Source organism: Pteropus alecto, unplaced genomic scaffold (genome assembly GCF_000325575.1).
Source record: "Pteropus alecto unplaced genomic scaffold, ASM32557v1 scaffold224, whole genome shotgun sequence".
Classification (NCBI taxonomy): Eukaryota; Metazoa; Chordata; class Mammalia; order Chiroptera; family Pteropodidae; genus Pteropus; species Pteropus alecto.
This window is the reverse complement of record NW_006436289.1, coordinates 6,382,176-6,395,507: the sequence shown is the minus strand read 5'-3', so window position 1 is coordinate 6,395,507 and position 13,332 is coordinate 6,382,176. Positions and strand designations below refer to the sequence as shown.

The window sequence follows — 13,332 nt, the reverse complement described above, 5'->3', positions numbered from 1 at the left end:
TCTGGACCTATTGAGCCAGCCTTCCTGATGAGGAAGGTACAAAGCTTGTAACCTCTGTGGAAGACAGCCTCCCCTACATTATGCAGACCCCACTGGTTGTGACTCTGAGATTAATGGAAAGTTCCACCCCCACCCCACCAAGGGTGTTCAGCGCCAATATACTATGAAAAGAGCGCTATCCCTAAGAACTATAGCCCAAACCATCACTTCCACTCACTGCCACAATGTCTGTAGTGCCCTCCATTAGAGTCACTACTTGAGGAAATCACTGTGACCTCATAGGTTCCTGTTACAATGAAAATATGTTCCTTGAAAGAAGTAATATGTTAATCCAGAACTACCACTGAACCTATATTACTTACTATGGATACTGCTTATAATTGCTCATTGAGTGAATACTACACATATATTATAACAAATCATCAAAACTATTTTGGATGTTGATATTCTTATTACCGTCTACAGATTAAAAAAAAAAAACAAAAAAAAACTAATGTTTTAGTGAGGTTAAGAAGCTGGCCCAAGATGTCATAGAGACACAAAAGGTCAGAGCCAGCATTCTAGTACATTCACGTGGATTAGCTCAGACCAGCCAGCATTGTCTAGCAGAGAGGAAGGAACGCCCATAAGATGGATGGGGCCAGCTCCAGCATTCTATAGATAGTGGTCTTGGGATGGCAGTCTGGTTGGAGGCAAGGTAGAGGTGGTGGTAATTTAAGGAATTTGCTTTAAAGTTGCATTTATATAGCAAACTCATATTTTTAAAATCTGCCTTATTTGGAGTGACTTGAAGAAGAGAGTTGATGGACCTTACAGGGCACTTTCAGATCCCTAACTATCTCCTTGGGGCCACCACTAGGAGGTTTATCCAATTAGTATTTTTAAAGACCTAGGCTTTAGACTAAGCACTAGAGGTATAATGATGTGCAATGTTAGAAGAAATGTAATGTAGAGGAGGGATAAACTCAACTCTAGGAAAAAAGTATCAAACCTAGTGAGTAGATGTTATAGGTAGACCCTCTGCAAAGAATACCTTTCTAGCCATCAGAGCTATTCAGTTATGGTGCAGGCTACCTCATAGTCCTTCTGTCACTGAGGCTTTCTGATAGGAGCTGGACTCCTCAAGATGTTATAGAGTGAATTCATATTATAACTAAGGCTTTGGATGGAAGTCCTTTAAGTTATCTTCTAATTCAAAGAGGTGTGTGTGAGAGAGAGAGATGGACAGACAGACAGACAGACAGACAGAGATTGAGAGAAGGAGAGGGATAAAAGGAGGGAGAGGGATAGGGTAAGAGAAAAAGAGGGAAGGGGAGAAAGAAATGGGACACAGAAAACATACTTTTGAAGGAAGGTAGAGAAGAGATTAGAAAATTCTGGTGTATGAGTTGCTATCTAAAGGCTGATTCGGGTTGCAACATTGCAGTAGAAGACTCAGGATAGTATGAAAAGAGGAAGAGGTTATAGCCCAGGATGATAAAAGAGGGAAAGACCAGGAACAATGGACTAGACAAACCTGGGCTCAAATCTCATCTTGTCTGTTAGCAGGGTGTGCTGAGTCAAGTGACTAACTTTTCAGAGGCTCAGGTTTCTCATTTATAAAATGAAATAACACATCCTTCATATGATTATTGAGAGGGTTAAATGATATAAATATGTGTGTAAACTACCCAAGTATAGGACCAAGGACATAAGTTATTTAATAGCAGTTATTATTGTCAGATTCTTATGATAAACCATATTTCCCTGGGGCCAGCCCTGACCTTGACTTATCTTGGCTAGATCGCTTCTAATAATAAAATGTCACCATTGAGTCAAACGTCTTTTAAACTTGGGCAAATTGCTTCCCTTCTATGAACTCAACACCCCCTCCATAAACAAAAAGACTAGATTAGATGCATCCAGAACTCCCTCAACTCCATCTCTTGTATGATATTTTCATTACCAGCATTAATCACACTTCACAGTTTCGCTCATCTCCCTCAGAGGACCCCCCAGCTCCCTGCCTCACAGCGCTCTCTCTTTCTCCCTCTTTCTTTCGCGTTCTCTCTCTCTCTCTCTCTCTCTCTCTCTCTCTCTCTCTCTCTCTCTCTCACACACACACACACACACACACACACACACACACCCACACACACACACACACACACACACATGCACTATTCTTTCTGCCATTTCTAGAGAAATCCAGCATCTTTGGTTGAGTCATATTTTTCTCTGAAATAAATGAGCTATAAAATTCCTCTTAGACAGAAGCCAGGCTTCTCTATCTCCTTGAGGGAAAAGCAGTGTCACTCATTGAGGGTGTACTGGGGAGACTGCAGCACAGACACGGGCCCTGCATTTAGGTTGCCCAAGGGACCCAGGGGAAAGGAGTGTTTACCAAGTTATGTGATTATTTCAAAGGCCACAACTCCGAAATATTCCAAATTGACACTATGAGCAAATCCCATTCCTTGAATAATTCTCATCTAAATGATTATTGTAAAGGACTAGAAATTATATTTTTCTCACATCTTTTAAAATTTATAGTTTATGTCCCTCCAGGCAAAAAGCTTTCAAAAAGCCTGAACATACACTCTTCCAGGCTTTCTGATGTGTGTGTGTGTGTGTGCGCGCACACGCGTGTGTGCACGCGCGTGTATGGGAGAGATAGAGAGAGAGAGAATACATGACTTCCTGTTGTGATCAGACAACAATCAGGAAATTTCAAGTTAACATTCGTACTGTTGACAGTCACATAGGAGAGTGAGCCTCCATCTCAGCATTCCTGGGCTGTCATCAGCCAGCCTCAGGATTTCAAGGTGCCTCAGTGTCTGTTTTGCATTTAACTCTGCCCCACGTATAACACCACATGAGACCTGTTGGAGTTTTGCTGTTAGAGGATGTTTAATATCTGAAGAGGGTGGGTGCCCTTACCAAGCACCCCCAGGGGAGACATGGAACTAGAAAGATAACGATCAGTTTCATGGAGAAAACCATGCAGGCACAAACCCCAGAAACTGATATTTAAACCCTAAACCCATAAGGGACCCCACATTTTCACATTAGCTGTTCTTGTCTGCTTCCCCTCATCAGCAAACATATGTTCTCCATGGAACCAGCCGAGCCCGTCTGAACCAGTTACTATTTCTGTAAGAAGTTGGAGGGGGAGGAAAAAGGGAGGAGAAATTTCACATTGCAGCCCTGTCTGGTGCTATAAATATTAGAAAGCTATGGATTCTCATTTGTAGGAATGATCCCATAAAGGCCAGCGATGCCTCTCTGAGTTGATGCATCTCTTACTCTGCCCTCGGTGTACTGCTTCGGTGCTGGGGTGGGTTCAAGACCTGGTTTGACTCCCAGGTCTGCAACATAATATTGTGTGACCTTGAGAAACATCATTCACTTCTATTTTTTTCCGCTCCAAGGAGCATCTTCTGCCTTTGCAATTCCCCCACCTCCGTCAGTCCTTCAACTCCATCAACACTTAATCCCCATCAGGACTTTCAGCCCATTTATCTTCACCACCACTTACCACTTTCATAGCCTCTTTTCACTCAAATATCCATTTCAAACTTCCACGATCATTCAGTAATTATTCTCTTGCATAGATCCTTAATTCCCTTGCCTATATCTCCTTTTGGCATACTTGTTTAGCTAAACCACAAATCTAATTATATCTTCCTCTTTGCCTACTCTCACTTTCCTAACTATCTCATGCTTTTTCCACTGTCTTCAACCCTCCTCCCCCATCCTTCATCTCAGTTACTAGCCTTGCTTTCTGCTTTCCTAAGAAAAATGAAGGAATCAGAAGAGAGAACTGCCACAAACTTCTGCCCCCACACCCGCCCATCTTCCTGTGTCTCATTTCTGTTACTGTGGATGAACCCTCTCTGCTCTCAGCTAAGCAAATCTTGGCACTTTTTTCTCTCCTGCATCATCAGAATTTCCTTTTCTATTTGAACCATTCCCATACTAGCATGCTGTTGTCCCATTTTACTAAAAATATTTTTTGACATCCTATTTTCATCTATAGCTATAGCCCCCACTTCTCTTTCCTTTCACAGCAAAACTGTTCACAGGAGCAGTTTATACAATGGTTACTGCCTCCAAATAATGTCTCCTTATTCTTTCTTGAACCCACTCCAATCGGGATTTTGCTCTAATGAAAGCATTCTTATTAAGACTACTGATAACTTCCATGTTGCTAAATGCAATGGTAGGTACTCAGTATATATTTATGAATGAACGAAACACTATAAACCTCATTTTCTTCATAATAATACCTACTTCTGAGGTTTATTGTGAGGTTAATCAATATACTGTAGGCAAAGGATTTAGCAGAGTAAGTGCTAAATTATATATTAAGTAAAGGAATTTTGCTACATTTTGAGAGGAAACATCTAACTGCAAAGCCCGTGTAGCTTTGCAGTTGAATCTAAAAGGAAAGGTGTTGTTGCTCATATAAGGTAATCACCCCTACCCTTATGGAAAGATTTCTTCTGGTTCCTGTAAAGAGGAGGAATTTTATTTTCCTAAGTTGGATATTGAACATTTCTTTTCAATGATATACTAAAAGATGAGATTTATATTTTTTTTAATAAGATTGTGGGGCTTCTTTCCAGAGAAGGCCAGGGTTAGGCATCTGTATAGAAGAGACATCACCACATTGACTATGTTCATGAAATACATCCCAAAATATGTGTGAAACCATATGAAAACAATTAGAATGAGAGAGAGAGAGAGAGAGAGAGAGAGAGAAATGCAAAGAGAGGTGGCCACGAACTGAGCAAAAATATGTGTGAAACCATATGAAAACAATTAGAATAAGAGAGAGAGAGTGGGAGAGAAAGAAATGCAAAGAGAAGTGGCCACGAACTGAGCCCTGTGCCTAGTTATTTGGCAATATTAAAAGGATGGACTGGCCAAGCCAATCTCACAAGCTAGTAGGTGAGCAAGGAGAAGGATTCTAGGGGATTCAAAATTTCTACAAGACCCCCATCATAGCCTGCTAGATGGATGAGAGTGGGGATTGGGGTGCTCAGAGTACATTGGAAAGTTGGGGAAAAAATGCTGTGTAATCCTTGATACTACTGGAAAAAGACATGTGAGGCATTTTGCCTAGAGTGAAATGTTTACCATTTAGTTTGTGACGCAAGTAGAATCATCATTAATCACTGGGCATAGAGCCACATCCTTTTAGCAGGCTTTCTTTGACACAATTTCAGATATAGGTCAGGAAGAGATAGGTTAGAATCATCTAGCTATGCATTGGTTCTGAATAATGTCAGAATCAAAATAGTTTTAGCGATGAGCCAGAGATCCCCACAAACATACCAGCAGTAAGTTAGCCTGCAGGCGTGCCCTGATTCTGCACACACGGTCTTGCCTTGCATATAAGCCACAGGCACTGGTGTCATAGGGAGGAGACCTGGATGGGATCCTCTGAACCCACACCCAGAACGATTGGTCATATGTGGTTATTTCACCCCACAGGAGTGCAATTATGTCTAATGCTGCTCTCATTGCAATTTGACCTTTAAGCAAGTGACTTAAGCAGAAGTGGGTTGTTGGTTTTGGGGGAGGGGAGCTATAGTATGAGTATCAAAATAAATCCTTTCCCTGCGCCGTGCAATCCACTGGAATCAGGACAACTCCCTAAGTGTGAGTTTATGAGCACAACTTTCATCAACAGTTGTTCAGTGGCTCTGCTAAAGAGGCAGTTCTCAGTTAACAGCTTACAGAGCGATAATGCGGCATAAGCTTAAAGGCTAGCAGTGCACCTGGGAAACTTCAGCAGTGTTTTCAGGAAGAAAAAATTGATTTTCAGACCTTCAGAATTTACTTAAAAAATGTGCCTTCTCTGATTGGAATAAGCACCATCCAACACAAAGCCTGCCGTGCTACCTGAGAGGTGAGCCAGTCACCAGACTGCACCCTCCCCGGCCAGGCTGCTGCTTCAGAATTAAAAGCTCCTTATTTTCCTCCAGTAGCTTATACTTTCTTTAGCTCTTTTGCCCTCTGACCTCCACTCATCTCAGGACATTTATACTTGCTATTCTCTTTGCTTGAACTCTTTCCTTATATGTAGCGTACCTACGTCACCTAGTTGTCTATCTACTTGTCATTATTCTATTAGGTCACGTAGAATGGGAAACCCAGTTCTAAAATGGCAACCCTCTGAACTGGTTCAGCTTCTAGATTGTCTCCTATCATGCACATGTGTACCCTAAAACACATCACAATGACTCAAGGACTAGAACTTTGTCCCTTTCTCTACTTTGCTCAGAAAATCAGTCTCAGGAGGTCCTTTTGTGTATAGCACAAAGCTCACTCAAGTTTGGGGGAGATGGGTGGGGTGGTTGGCATCACAACACAACAAACAACTTCAGATGGAATATTAGACTTCCCTATTTTTAAAAACATTTGGTCACCCACCTCTGGGAAAATTTTACAGGCTGTACCACCTCATTGGACAATTCTGCCCTCTCTTCATGTTACTGTTTTCTCTCTCCTTTCCCACAGTTTCTACCATCTCTTTCTCTTCTCACCCCATTTTTGCCTTAGAAACTCAAAATATTCTTTGCTCTTCTATGCAGAGCAATTCCTCTCTCTCCAGTTCCCACTCACAAACTCCAGGCCCATCTTTGCAAATCTAAGCTCATTAACATGCACATCAGAATGAAAAAGTCTATCATGTAACAAAACCCCTTCTCTGACTGCAGTCATACCCATTAATAGCAATAGTTTATCTCTGTTGTAATGCAGAAGAAAGATCCAGTCCTAGGCTATACGCAAGGCAGTTGGTAGGCATTTTTGTAAGCTCAAGAAGCCCTTTTTTCTCTGTATGAGTTCATTATACATTGTCCCGAATACAAATAAGGTACACCACAAGGAGAGGTTCTGGGAGATAAAGATAATTTGGCAAATGTTACTGTCATTGAAGTAATAATGTCATCAGAGCCCTCAGTTGAAGGAGATAATAGCATAAGAAATCCAGGCAAGCCAGCCTCAGAGAAGGGTGATAGTTACTTGACCATCTGTTTACATGCTTTACAGTCTAGAGGTGCAAGGAGTGCTGTGCTAAATTCTCTTACCCACTTGGCAGAGGGTCTGTTGCAACCTGCAATGCTCAGCACATACTAGGTGCTCAATAAATATGACAGGGCTAATCTCCATTTGAATGAATTGGGTAAGTTCAGCCTCAGTGGGGTGTTTTGATGATACACGGGCTCCAGTAGAAAAGTATAGAGGAAATGACACCTAATAGAGTAGTCAGTCTGTTTTTCTACAAGCCAGGTAGAGATGGGACCATGCAGGACAGTGCCAAAATGGCTGGGACATCAGACACATTTGGCTTTAACACTTCCTCAGAAATAAATATATCTGGATGGGCATAGGCATGAGTAAATGCATTCTCAATTCTCTCTCCAATGGCTCCAAATGAAAAGCATGATGCCATTTGTCTGGGATTGATTTTCAAAAAGCATGATGTAAATTATATACATACCTGAATCAGGGTGGATTAACCAAAACGTTGATTTTTTTTCTTTTGCCTAGAATTCGAATACTTCCGTTTAGTAATGTTGCTCATTTTATTCTTCTCAGATGCTGGCTGAAGCTTGGGCTTTGGAACGAGAGAGAATCTGGATTCACTACTAATTGACTGTGTGATTTCAAATAAGGTGTTTAATCCCTCTCAGCCTCTGAGAGAATGTCATTCAACTGAAAAAATTATTGTGGCAATAAATAAGAGGTGTGTGAAAACACCTAAGAGGAGCTCAGTCACAGAGGGGGTTCCCAATAAGTGATATTTACAGTGGCTGAACAAATAATAAAGAAATAATTACTACTTCTCAGTCTTTGAAACTGCTGTAGTCGGGATATGTGCAAAGTGCTACAGACACAAAAGAGCACATCTAAATCAGAGGGGACAGAAAGAGACTCAGGCAGGAGATGACGATTGAGTGGAAGATTGATAGGGGAGGAAGAGGGGAGTCAAGTGGGAAAAAGCAAAGGGCATCGGCGAAGAGGGAGCATGACACAGAAAAGCCAGGAAACTTAAAAGTATCTTACATACACTGGAAATAAAGAGAAGTTTCACATGTCTGAGGAAAAAGGGTGGTGGTAGGTGGTGAGACTGGGAAGGGAGACAGGGACATCCTGGGGATGTGTGGACAAATTGTAAATCAGCAATTGGCACAGCCAGGTCTGTGTTTAGGGAAAAAAACCCAGCAGAGTGAGAGGACGAACTGGAGTGGGGAGAGACTGGAGATGTATTGGCTTAATTCTATCGCTAATAAGAATAATAACTACCTCTCACTGAGTTCCCATAATCTGCCAGACAGAGCACTTAGACAACTTTCGTGTTCCATCCCTGACTCCAACAGCTCTGTGAGGTAGATACAATTATCCTCCATTTACAATTGAGAAAACTGAGACATAGAGAAGGTAAGAAACTTGCTAAGTCACATAAGGAATAATTTCTGCAGCTGGAATTCGAACTCGGGTATATGTCTAACTCCTAAGCCCATGCTATCCTGCTGCTCTTGAAGGTCAATGAAGAGGTAGAGAAAGGAGTCCTCCCCTTGAATCACAGGCCAGTGGCAGGGCCTCTGCTGCTCTTTTTGAAGCTCTGATGACAACTGTCTTCCTGCCTGTTTCTCATATTTGTGGCTACGGGGACCTTGCCCACTTGGAGTGGCACTGCCTCCTCACTCTTTACTCCCTCTTCTACCCCACCACACACACACACACACACACACACACACACACAATATTTTGACCCCAAAATGCTTCTTTTCCTGAATTATATTCCAATTTTGCCTCACTTCTTGGATACTAGGCTTTTGAGTCTTCCCTCGGTATCTGCAGTTTAGAGAGTTCCCTATCTGCCTGCTCCACCCTAATGGAGACCCAGGTTCTTGTTCCTCTGCTGTCCCTGTTCGATTATCCTGAAATAATATTTAGGTTATACCTATCCCAGTCCTAAGTTATGACATGATTATTGTGTATTTAATTTGCCTCAAAAAATCTGGGTTCAAACCCCAGCTCTGGCACTTCCTGCAGCGTACTTTGGGCAGATTCCAGGATCCCCATGAATGTACAAATTAGGATACTTGAGAGCAAGCAGCAGGAACCTACTCTTGTATATATAAACAAAAGAAGAGAATTCATTAGACGACATACAAAGCTCACAGATTCGAATAAACAGTCAAACAACCTGGCCTTGAGAGGGACAGGAAGCAAGACCCCTCTGGGAATCTCAGTAGCGGTGACTTATAGACAGTCTCTCCAGGTTTAGCCAATAGTCCACCTTTTCTATTTTGTGATGGCCATATGGAATCTAATCCCCAGGAGATTATTTGCCTTGGGTCATGTGTCCATGTCCCTTGAAGTCCCTATGACTGACATCACATCAAAACAACGTAACATGAGGAAGGAACATTTTTGCCAAGGAAAAAGCGAACACTACTACCAGGGCAAGCGTATACAACTATCATCCTCTAACCTGAGACTCAGCTGCCAAATAAAAAGGGGGAAATATTATGCCTATACCAAAGATTGCTGTTTTGAGGATCACATCAGCTATGAATACCTCTTCTAACTGTGAGATAATATAAAATGCAAAGGTTGACATTTTTTATTTTATACTTTAAAAATTAGAGCTACATTTTAAGGGACTTCTATCTTAAAATATTAGCGTAAAGGTCACTTTATTTATTTCCCTCTCTGAAATCCATGAAAAACTACAAAAAGACTAAAATGCAAAGAAAAAGAAAACATCATCTTCAACAAAACTCAGGGGCAAAAAAATCACCTATAAGTTCCCAGAGAAAAATTTTTAATAAAAATAAAAGCTTCCAAGAAAGAATACCTACCTTTACAGATAATGGGTTAGGATGCAGAGTTCTCAAACAGCAGTTGGTACAAAGGTCCATGCAATGATTGCTGACAAAAATTTTCAATGCCTATGGTTGTGAGCGGACCCCGGGAGCAGCCCTGAATGCATTTCACATTTCAGGTTGGCAGAAGGAACAGGGAGAGATGCAGCGCACAGATGAGTCACCTCTGAAAGAGACACACTGGAAGTATGGGAGAAAGAGGAGAGAACACAAGTGACAACAGGTTTGCAGCTCTTGATTAATGCCAATTTAAACAAGATAAATCACTATAGAGAACACCTGTTACATAGAAGTCTTCATTGTGTATCTTTCTTATCTTATTTTTACCCTAAAGGGACAATACTAAAAGCTGAATAGCTGTGTTGCTAGGCTGAGGAGGCAGCATATTGAGTGAGAAGGGATGTGAGACAACGCTCCTGAATAGAGGCTACCAACCAGCCCACCCCACTGCCTCTCATCGATCCCAACACTGTTCTCTTCTAAATGGTTCTCCCAGATGAATGGGCCCCCATCCAATGATGAATAAGTATCAGGAACAAACCCGCATGAGATCTATACTTAGACAATAACACGTGAGAGAGAGAGAGAGAGAGAGAGAGAGAAAAGAGAGAGAGAGAATCACATACCAATATAGATGAAGAACAAATTTCTAAATATAATTATTTCATCAAATAAGAAAAATTTATATAAGTACTTTTTTATTGACACCAACTAAATAAATATAGGCTTTTGAAGAAAGAGATAATAAAAAGGTAAAAGAGAATAAGAGATTAAAGGACAATAGAATTGGTTGATAGTGAGCAGGAAAAGTTCAGAAGAGAAGTTGAAGAACAAAATAAACCCATCAAAGAAGTAAAATCCAGTTTCAAAATAGCAAAATATTTAAATAGACACCAATTAAAAAACATAAAGACACAGAAGACAGACTCAAAATAAAAACATACGAATCAAAAAATATTAACAAATCATGAGTTAAAAGCAATAATAGAATAATTGCTGGTATATTAGTAGAAGATAGACTAATAAAGAGATCAAGTTCTTGAATTAGTCTTAGAAAAAAATGAGAGCAGAACAATCAGAAGAAAAAATATTCGAAAATACCTAAGAAATTTTCCTGAAATAAAAAATCTAGAATCTATATGGATTTAAATGATGTATTGCATCACAGAACAACCAACTCTAAGATGTATCCCAATAAAGTTATCAGATTTCAAGTATAAAGAAGGAATTCAATGAAAGCCAGGATCGCTGACTCTCCCCACCCCTCAAATCTATCTACATGGGAAAAACAATGGTTCTTTAATATCCACTGTTAGAAAGTAATGAGTAAAACAATTTTTCCTTCAAGTGTAAGGGTGGCAAGATAGAATTTTTCAAATATGCAAGAGATCATGGAAGAAAGCACCCACACACCCTTATTTATAAACTAGGTATAACCATGTGGTGACTCAAAACATATAAGTCTACGGCCATGCCCCCCTGAACAAGCCCAATCCCGTCTGATCTCGGAAGCTAAGTGGGGTCGGGCCTGGTTAGTACTTGGATGGGAGACCACCTAGGAAGATCAGGTGCTGTAGGGGATTGTAAACTGACAAGGTCCTTGCAATCTGTGAGGTCAACCAAGGGTTGTCTCATCTAAAAGAAAACACACACACACACACACACACACATATATGAGTGAATGTATAAAATGACCAAGAAAATTTAGGAGAAAAGATCTCATTCACAATTTCCTTTAAGATGATAAAGTACCTAGAAATAAACTCAAATGTTCAAGACACGTGAAGAAAACCTACAGGAAAGAATCTTTGCTGAAAACCAAAAGAAGCTATAAATAAATGGAAAGCTATATTTTCTAGAGGAATGCTTAATAATTTAAGGACCATAATGCTTCCTAAACTAATGTATAACTGAAATTTAATCACAAATAAAATGCTAACAGGAATTTTTTTTTTTTTTTTTTGAAACCTACAAACTGCTTTTAATGTTCACAAAGAAAAACAGTATGAGGAACTAACCAGAAATTCATTAAAAACATATTAAACTTGGGGAAATGGTCTTAAATTACTGGAATATCTCCAGGTACCACAGGTGTAAATAAGCAGGTCAACGGATGGAATGAAGAGTCTAGAAACGGACACATTTGGGAAGGAAACATTTTAACGGTGTCGAGATGGTTGGCTGATTATTTGGAAACATGAAGCTCAATTCCCACCTCACTTTATCCACCAAAAGTAAATTTCTGATTAGCCAAAGATTTAAGTTTAGAAAACTAAACTGGAAAATGACCAGGAAAAATGTAGAATTTAAAAAATATAATCCTAAGTAATGACATTCAAAGTATGACATAAAAATCAAAATCCATGAATTTCACTTGATACAAAAGTTAAACTTTTGTATGAAAAAACCCACTACGAGCAGAGTCAAACAACAAAAGACAAATTAGGGGAACTATTTACCATACACATAGGCTGACAAAGGATGAATTTCCTCATTAGAGAAAGAAGACCAACAACTCAACAAGAAAATGACTAGGGGATATGAACAGGCAGTTTATATATATATATAAAGTGAGACAACACCCCACCCCTTTAAAACATGAAAGGGCAATTATGTTACTCATAGTAGAAGAAATGAAATTTTAATTACAATGAGATATCATTTTCACCTATCAGATTGGGAAAGATAAAAGCATCGGATAATACTTACTGTTTGCAAGGTTGTAAATGGACAGCACATCACGAATGCTAGGTGGGAATGTGAGAGGGCAATTTGGCAATATTAACAGAGAAAATCACAGGCATAACGATGGTCTATCCAGCATACATTTTAATAGCAAAATTTTGCAAACGACCTAAATGTGCATTTAAAGAAGATTGGTTAGATTTTGATAAACTCTAACAGAAGAGTTTTACGTGGTTGTTAAAAGAATAAGGTGCTGATATGCAAATATTTCCTAGATTGACTGTCGGGTGCAAAAAGGTGTTGTAGAACATCACATATAAAATGAACTCATTTGTGTAAAAAGAAGTATATATATTGTATCCACTTTTATGTTTAAATGCTTGTATATGCATGGCAGTTTGTATATGCATGGCAGAGGATTATGCAAGAAACTGTTACTAGTGTTCATCTTTCGTGAGTGGGCCAGGAACTCGATGGGAGGAAGACTCATGTTTTAATGGATAGCCTTTTGCATTAAAAAAAAAAAAGTACCATGTTTAAGTGCCAATTTTATAATTTAAACAACTACTAAAATGAAAAGAGTGAGAGGAAATTGATTTTTATGGAGAAAAACAATCTTTTTATGTACATCCCTGCTAGTATGTTACGCTGGCAGCCCTTATGCTCCCAGAAGGACACTGACACGGTGAATAGAAGCCTTTGACTCCAACAGTTTTGCAAGACACTGATGGGAGAAAGTTGGAAGAGGCCATGCAGAGAA

At 39.9% G+C, this 13,332-nt stretch overlaps 1 pseudogene; it reads left to right on the top strand.

The window, feature by feature from the left end:
- The first annotated feature begins 11,348 nt into the window (after positions 1-11,348).
- Positions 11,349-11,467, top strand: LOC112480455 (annotated as a pseudogene).
- Positions 11,468-13,332: the final 1,865 nt, after the last annotated feature.